Here is an 8,760-nt window from a genome sequence, read left to right on the forward strand (position 1 = left end):
TATCCCTCCCCCTGGTTGCAGTGTGTGAATTTTCCCTGTGCTAAGAGGGAGATTTATTCCTGTTTTTGTAACTTTAAAGTTTTGCCTAGAGGGGAAATCCTCTGTGTTTTGAGTCTGATTACTCTGTAAATTACCTTCCATCCTGATTTTACAGAGGAGCATCTTTTACTTTTTCTTTATAATAAAGTTGTTTTTTAAGAATCTGATTGGGGTTTTAGTGTCCTAAAAACCCAAGGGTCTGGTCTGTGCTCACCTTGGTCACTCTCAGGCCTTCCCAGGAAAAGGGGTGAAGGGACTTGGGGGGATATTTTGGGGAAACAGGAACTCCAAGTGGTCCTTTTCCTGAATCTTTGTCTAACTCACTTGGTGGTGGCAGCAGTACTCATCCAAGGACAAGGAAGGATTTGTGCCTTGGGGAAGTTTTTAATCTAAGCTGGTAGAAATAAGTTTAGGGGGTCTTTCATGTGGGTCTCCACATCTGTACCCCAGAGTTCAGAGTGTGTGGGTGGGGGAAGGGAACCCTGGCAGGCCCAGAGGGAATTCTCTGGACATAGCCAGCTGGCAGCCTAAGGGGCAGCCAGTGGATGGCTATTGCAGCTACTGTGCCCCAGACACAGGGGATGAGCCTGGGAAGTGGGCAGCGTGCTCAGTCTGGGGCTGAGCCAGGAGAACGGGCTGCTGTACAGGTTATATACACCCAGCAGGGACCGTTCCAGGGCTTGCAGCCCAATGCCCCCCACAGTTGGAGCATCCTGCTAGCCGGAGCTAGGCAGTGACACATGGGGGAGCCCGTAATGGTACACACATGGACTGATCCCAGCCAGGAAACCCGCTGCCAGCTGATGGCCTGCAATAGGGGACCGCGGGGAGGGCTCCACTGGCATGAGGCTGGAGAAGCCGAACCCCTCTGCTGAATGGCCCTAGGGGCCAAGGTAGGAACCGCAGTGCTGGACCTTGGGGTGTAGGCTATTGGCAACTTTTCCTTTGAGCCAGCCCTAGCAAAGGCCCCCTCGCTTTAACTGGGGGTCCAAGTGGTCACCAGAACCCAGCAGGGTGAGCTCCCAGAGGGCCCAGCAGCTGAAGCATCTTCAGCACTTGCCTCCACATTGTGGGGTGCTCAGTGGTGCTGGGCACCGTAAGAGAGCTGGTGCAGCGCAGCACAGAGCAGCCAGGCAAACCACCAGGTGCCCTTGGGCGTTGCTATGGCTCCGATAGGCATTGAGGGCAGAGGCTATGGAAATCTCTGCTTTCCTTGCTGCAGGACTGGAAGGTCTCAGGCTTTGTCTCTCTTCGGGTAGGTCTACACTGGAGTAATTTTCAGCTCGAGCAAACTTACCTGCGCTAGATGTGTGCTAAAAACAGGAGTGTAGTTGTGGTGGCACGACCGGTGGGACAGTTGAGCCGCCCCAAGGGGGCTCCCGCCTGCCTGAGACCCGGGGCATGTGCCCAGGCAGCTAGCTTCTCCTGCTGCTGCTACTTTGCTGCTTTCAGCATGCCAGCTTGATCGGCTCTAGCACAGGTATGTCTGCTCGAGCTGAAAAGTACACCTCGGCCCCAGTGCAGACGAGCTCAGAGCCTCAGGGGCACCCCTGAATGGAGCCGGGCAGGTCACCTTCATTCACGGCAAAGCTGGGAGATGGGAACTCCGATTTGGGCCTCTCGCCTGCCTTTTGACCCGAGACTCCATGTCTATTACTATTACTATTTGCATTCCTGCAGCACCTCAGCCCTTCGCCAAGATTTAATGTGAAGTAAATTTCTGCTCTAAAATATAAACTCTACATCTTTTATTATTTTTCTTCAATTCACCTAATTTTTTCTCCTTGTGGATGAGGTATGTTTGTGAAAAGGCAGCTTCTCCTCCACCCTAGACATCTGAAACAACCTTCCACTGTCTTGCTCAGCGTTTCTAAAATGTGACCACAGTGGCCGCATGCGGCTACCAGGGGTTTTTCTTGAGGCCACAGCCTCCAGGGCTGCGATGGGGAAGGGGTGTTGGCAAAGCAGAAGCTCCTCCTCTGGGGCTGCCTTCAGGGGTTGGTCTCTACCCACTTCCAGAGCTTCAAATACAAGTAGCAGCAGCACGTCTGCACTGGGGCCGAGGTGTAATTTTCAGCTCGAGCAGACATACCTGTGCTAGATCCGATCAAGCTGGCATGCTGAAAGCAGCAAAGTAGCAGCAGCGTGAGGCCCTGTACGAACACTGAACACCAAGACGGCCCCTGCCCAAGAAGCTTCCAGTCAAAGCTGTACAGCACGTGACGTGGAGGGATGGATGGATGGATACAGTGATTAAAGGTCTAGAAAACATGAGCTGTGAGGGAAGATTGAAAAAATTGGGTTCATTTATTCTGGAGAAGAGAAGACTGACAGAGGCCATAATAACTGTTTTCAAGTACATAAAAGGTTGTTACAAGGAGGAGGGAGAAAAATTGTTCTTCTTAACCTCTGAGGATAAGACAAGAAGCAATGGGCTTAAATTGCAGCCCGGGAGGTTTAGGTTGGACATTAGGGAAAACTTTCTAACTGTCAGGGTGGTTAAGCACTGGAACAAATTGCCCAGGGAGGTTGTGGAATCTCCATCATTGGAGATTTTTAAGAGCAGGCTGGACAAACACCTATCAGGGTTGGTCTAGATCAGTGGCCCCCAACTTTTGACGGACAAGCATCCACTGAAATGCTGCCGAAATTCAGCGGCATTTCAACGGCGATGCCTCTGGATGATGCTGCTTGTCGGTGGCAAGTGGTGTCATCCAGAGACATTGCTGTCAAAATGCCACCGAATTTCGGTGGCATTTCAGTGGGTGGTCGTCCGCCAACCAGTATGTGGATGCACTTAGACGCTCCCATGGGTGCCATGGCGCCCGTGGGCACCGCATTGGGGACCCCGGTCTAGATGATACTTAGTCCTGCCTCGAGTGCAGGGGACTGGACTAGAGACCCTGCGAGGTCTCTTCCAGTTCTATGATTCTATGAGTCTAAGACCGCATTTGTCAAGGCCAGAGAGAAGGATGTTGCAATACTGAGATGATGAGACTCCGGAGGAGAGGTGTAGCTGTGGGGATGGATAGCAAAGGCCTATCTTAGAGATGCTATTCAGAAAGAATTGGCAAGCTTTTGCCCTGGACCTAGAGCCTCACCTCCAGGCTGAGTCAATGACGACGTCCCGGTTATAGGCCTGAGTGAGAGGCATGATGGCGGTGGTGTCCACAAGGATAGAGAAGAGAGGGAGCAGGGAGGGCAGATTAGGAGCTAGGTTTTAGCCATGCTGAGGTCAGGCTGATGGCTAGACCTCCAGGAGGAGATGCCAGGGACACAGGTTGAGGTTCTAGGTTGGCAAGGAGACAGGTCTGGAGCACAGAGGCAGATCTGTGAGTTGTCAGCATAGAGACGGTAGCTGAATATGTGTTTGCAGATGAGAGTACTCAATGTAAACTGCTGGGAAATGTGCACATTGGGTCTAAGTTAGTCAGACTGTAACTGGCAGAGTCATCTCAGTGTCAGCCGTCTGGAATTCACCAGTCATGCAAAAGGAGATGGACTCCCCTGAGACTCCAAGTGTCGATGTAGCTGGAGCAGGAACCGTGCTCAGTCAGAACAGGGAAAGTCACAAGGAGGCATTCAGCAGGGCTCAGCAGTGACTAACAGGAGCTAGGGGAGGGAGAAAACTGCCCCCAGCTTTCTTTCGGTTACCTCTGCACCACAGCAGAAGTCTCTCCCATCCTCAGCATGTAGAACTGATAAATGAAATTGTTTTTCATTGTTCACTTTATTAACGTAACTTCTGTTCACACTCACTACACTTGTCTATATTGTAACTTCTGTTCACTGTTTGCCATATTGTAATTCAAACCCCATTTTAAAACACTCACTCCATTTTGTAAAAGCTTCATCCAACCTTCATGTTTGCAAACCCTGCTGTAATCTTATTGGTTTAGTTTAGATGTGTGACTGAGGTATGTATGGATGATGGAATCAACCTCCAGCCCCAGCCTGTCCTGATGAAATAAAGTTCAAACCCCACTCCGCTGAAGATGCAGACATAGAGCCCTAACAAAGTAAGAAGGCCACCCTAGAAGAGAAAGGTAACCAATAGAATGGAGATCAAAGCAGTGTCTCAGGCTGAAGTTGCCTGCATTTGATGGTGATCTCACCAAACCCAGAGGCATGACTACAGCAGACCTATATGACTCCAGATTCAAACTACAGCCTACAAAAAGATTGGGTGAAATGGAAGACGTTGGAGGGTAACCATTCTGCTGCCAACATGGAAGAGAATCGGTACAGACTCAACAAGACCCAGCAAAGTCCTGTGTCCGGTTTTTCCCTGGCAGTTTAGCCACCACAAGCCACAAGACCAAGCTGCAAATCAAGCCAGGAGCTTCACTGTCTCAGGACTGGTAACTAACGCAGCCAGCCTGCAGAACATCTGAAATGGACCGTGTGTGTGTGTGTGAATGTTGTGTGTGTGAAAATAGGGTAATTAAGGTATAAACATAGTGTATAAGGATGTAAATGATTAAGTTATTGGGTCATAAATCAAATTATTATCATAATAAACGTGGCATCTTTGTTTGCCCCCTGAAAGATCCTGTGTAGTTTGTCTTACGCACAAGCAGCAAGGGCCAAGCCCTCCCACAACCAACAGTAGGACGAATGGTTGTCTCAGACCCAAGGGCATTTCAGCACTAAAACAGGTTTTAGGTATGCTGAAACAGGCAGCTTTATAACATGTAACGTAGGGGAGTAAATTGAAATGGTGAATGCTACATTCACTAGCCAGGGATTATTGTAAATTAATGAGAGACTCAGCCATTTTGCTCGATCAATCAAGAGAATCAGTAATTTTTCCTTATTTAATTTAATTTATTATGTATTTTGTGGCATCTCTCAGCTGGGGAAGAATTCAATCTACCGAAAACGTATGGACTAGCTGGGTCCCTGCCCCAGAACTTACAGTCCTAAATGACGAGCTTAGTCATAATATAGAACATAAAGAAACTCTGTCATGGGGTCAGACCAAAGGTCCCATCCTAGCCCAGTATCTGTCACCGATAGTGCCAATGCCAGGTGCCGCAGAGGGAGTGAAGCTAACAGTGCATGAATCAAGTTGATCTCCTCTCCTGCTCATCCATCTCTGTCCTCTACGACCAGAGGCTAGGGACACCATTATCTTTACCCACGGCTAACAGCCATTTATGACTTAGCCACCAATCCACCATGAATTTATCCAGTTCTCTTTTAAACACTGCTATAGTCCCAGCCTTCACAACCTCCTCAGGTAAGGAGTTCCACAAGTTGACTGTGCGCTGTGTGAAGAACTTCCTTTTATTTGTTTTAAACCTGCTGCCTATTAATTCCATTTGGTGACCCCTAGTTCTTGTGTTATGTGTTAGTCAGGCTTTAACCTAGCCTAGAACTGGTGGGTAAGGAAGGGTAACAGAAATCAGATGTCCCTGCTACTCATCCTGGGTGCCTGAATGTCTTGGGCCCTGTCCTCACTAGGAAAAGAGGTGTGTTCTTACCTGGTGTTAGCTGACACGTGGTAACTGACATGAGGGAGAATGCTAGTGAAGACAAGGTACTTTGTAGCTTTGACCCAAGGGATCAGGTCGAGGTAAGCTCGGTGCCCCCAACCCCCGTCTTTACCCTTCAGGCACGGCACACTCCCCACCACTAAAGTGCAATGCCCTGTACTTCCCTTCCCTGAAGCACATGCACACCTCATGGGCAGTGTGAACAGAGAAGTGCCTCTGCAATTCACAAAGGCATCATGCACAGAGACCACATCCTGTCCCTGCAGCAGCTCTTCACTCTCTGGCAACCTCACCCTCAGAGCAAAACACCTCTCTGAGCTTGGCATATGCAGCCCATGGTGCCCCCAGCACTGTGCAGATGTCACATTGTGCTGCACCTTGCACTTTCCAGGGAGAGCAGAGCTCCTCTGGCCCCCGCTATGCTGGCCCAGAGAGGCACAATGACCTGAACTGATTTTCAGGAATCAATATTGTTAACAACTAGGTCTGGGACAAAAGACCCGTGTGAATACAAGCCCCACACACACACACATTCCCACCCCCGAAATCCAGGGGAGGGTTCCCCCCAATGGATCCCAGGCACAGTTTGCTTCAAGAAAGACTAAGGCAGCAGCCACGCTCAGGAAATGCCCCTTGGTTGAGAAACAGCATCTGCCATAGCAGATATTGGCATAGAAAGTAGCTTATTACGTTTGCAGATGATACCAAACTGGGAGGGATTGCAACTGCTTTGGAGGACAGGGTCAAAATTCAAAATGATCTGGACAAACTTGAGAAATGGTCTGAGGTAAACAGGATGAAGTTTAGCAAAGACAAATGCAAAGTGCTCCACTTAGGAAGGAAAAATCAATTTCACACATACAGACTGGGAAGAGACTGTCTAGGAAGGAGTACGGCAGAAAGGGATCTAGGGGTTATAGTGGATCACAAGCTAAATATGAGTCAACAGTGTGATGCTGTCGCAAAAAAAGCAAACGTGATTCTGCGATGCATTAACAGATGTATCATGAGCAAGACACGAGAAGTCACTCTTCCGCTCTACTCTGCGCTGGTTAGGCCTGAACTGGAGTATTGTGTCCAGTTCTGGGCACCGCATTGCAAGAAAGATGTGGAGAAATTGGAGAGGGTCCAGAGAAGAGCAACAAGAATGATTAAAGGTCTTTAGAACATGACCTATGAAGTTAGGCTGAAAGAATTGGGTTTTTTTAGTTTGGAAAAGAGAAGACTGAGAGGGGACATGATAGCAGTTTTCAGGTATCTAAAAGAGTGTCAACAGGAGGAGGGAGAAAACTTGTTCACCTTCCCCTCTAATGACAGAACAAGAAGCAATGGGCTTAAACTGCAGCAAGGGAGATTTAGGTTGGACATTAGGAAAAAGTTCCTAACTGTCAAGAGTGGTTAAACATTGGAATAAATTGCCTCGGGAGGTTGTGGAATCTCCATCTCTGGAGATATTTAAGAGTAGGTTAGATAAACGTCTCTCAGGGATGGTCTAGACAGTATTTGGTCCTGCCATGAGGGCAGGGGACTAGACTCGATGACCTCTCTAGAGGTCCCTTCCAGCTCTATGGCTGCCCCTGGCCAGCTCCTGCTTCACCAGTGCTGAAAAGGGCCTGGCCCCAGACTACCCAACACCCATTAGAGAAAGGCTGCAAGACCCTCATTTCACCATCACGTTGCCAGAGGTCTTGCCCAGTGCCCTCTGAAGCAATGTCCCACATGGAACCCATCATACCTGGGTGGGTGGGGAAAGTGCTCATCTGCCCTAGCACTGCCCTACATGGGTCCAACCCTCTTGCCAATGCCAGTCTGGCCTGGGGAAAAACCCTGTCTGCCTGCCCCAGCTGTCTGCCCCACTGCATACCTCACAACAGGCCTGAATTTTGCAGGACTGTCCAGCTTTGGCCCCCAAACCCCCTGGCTTGGTTGAAGAAGAACATTTCCCACATTAATCTTGCTACCTTAAAGGTGAATCAATTACCATGGGTGAACGAAAATACCGTTACAACTGAGTGTGCACGCGTAGTCACAAAATTATAGTTCATTTTTTGTGCAGAGTCACAACTCCATATTTCTCTCTCGGGTGATTACTCTCCCTGCTTGTTTAAATGACTCTCCCCCTCAGTGTTATTAAAAACCCCACACCCAGCTTGAACATCACGTCCAGCAGTAGTGGTGTGAGAGTTGTAACCCGAGAAGTAGTTCAGAAAGCCACAACCAGCCGCAAGACCTAAGCGCTAAAAGAGGAACAGTGGGGATAGGCCTATCGTAGTGGTAGTGCTGTCTCCAATAACTAAACATTCAATTTGCACATAGCTGAGAAATCGAAACATTTTACAAAGAAAAGCAAAGACTCAACGGCAGCAATGATGGATGATGACACCCAGGCTCCACCAAAGAAAAATGTAAAAAGTCTTTATCAGTTTAAAGACTCGTGGCAGGAATAAGGTCATTTCCTAGAGAAATCAAGCCGAAGGCTAACACTGGTTTTTGTGAGGTGGTAATCCTAGTGGATACAAGGATATTCACACCATATTGCTACAGAGAAACGTGCAAGCTGTGCCACAGCTACCATAGTCAAAATCAGCAGCAGCTTTTTTCCCACCTGCTGGATCAAACATGCATGATGGTGTAACCAAGGCTGAAGTTTTAGAGGATTTCTTCGGGAGTATAACATCCCTTGTGCTAGCAGTGATCATGTTAGATCTTTAGTCAAGAAAATGTTCCCAGACTCCAAAATTGCCAAGAGCTATGAGCATGCTCCCCCCAAAACAACCCATGTTACACAAGGGGAAATCACACCTAACACCTGACAATGTACAAGGTGAGAGTGAAGGCCATGAATGACAGTTTGGCACTGGATGCTAGTTTGGAGAAGTCTGAGAAGCATTTTCCAGTCTTGGTTACATATGAACACAGTGACAGAGTTTTTAGCTATTGATTCTTAGAATCATAGAATATTAGGATTGGAAGAGACCTCAGGAGGTAGAAGAGACCTCAGGAGGTGTCTAGTCCAACTCCCTGCTCAAAGTGGGACCAATACCAATTAAACCATCCCAGCCAGGGCTTTGTCAAGCCGGGCCTTAAAAACGTCTAAGGATGCAGATTCCAACACCTCCCTAGGGAACCCATTCCAGTGCTTCACCACCCTCCTAGTGAAAACGTTTCTCCTAATATCCAACCTAAACTTCCCCCACTGCAACTTGACACCATTACTCCTTGT

This window comes from Chelonoidis abingdonii, chromosome 6, assembly GCF_003597395.2.
Source record: "Chelonoidis abingdonii isolate Lonesome George chromosome 6, CheloAbing_2.0, whole genome shotgun sequence".
Taxonomy (NCBI): Eukaryota; Metazoa; Chordata; order Testudines; family Testudinidae; genus Chelonoidis; species Chelonoidis abingdonii.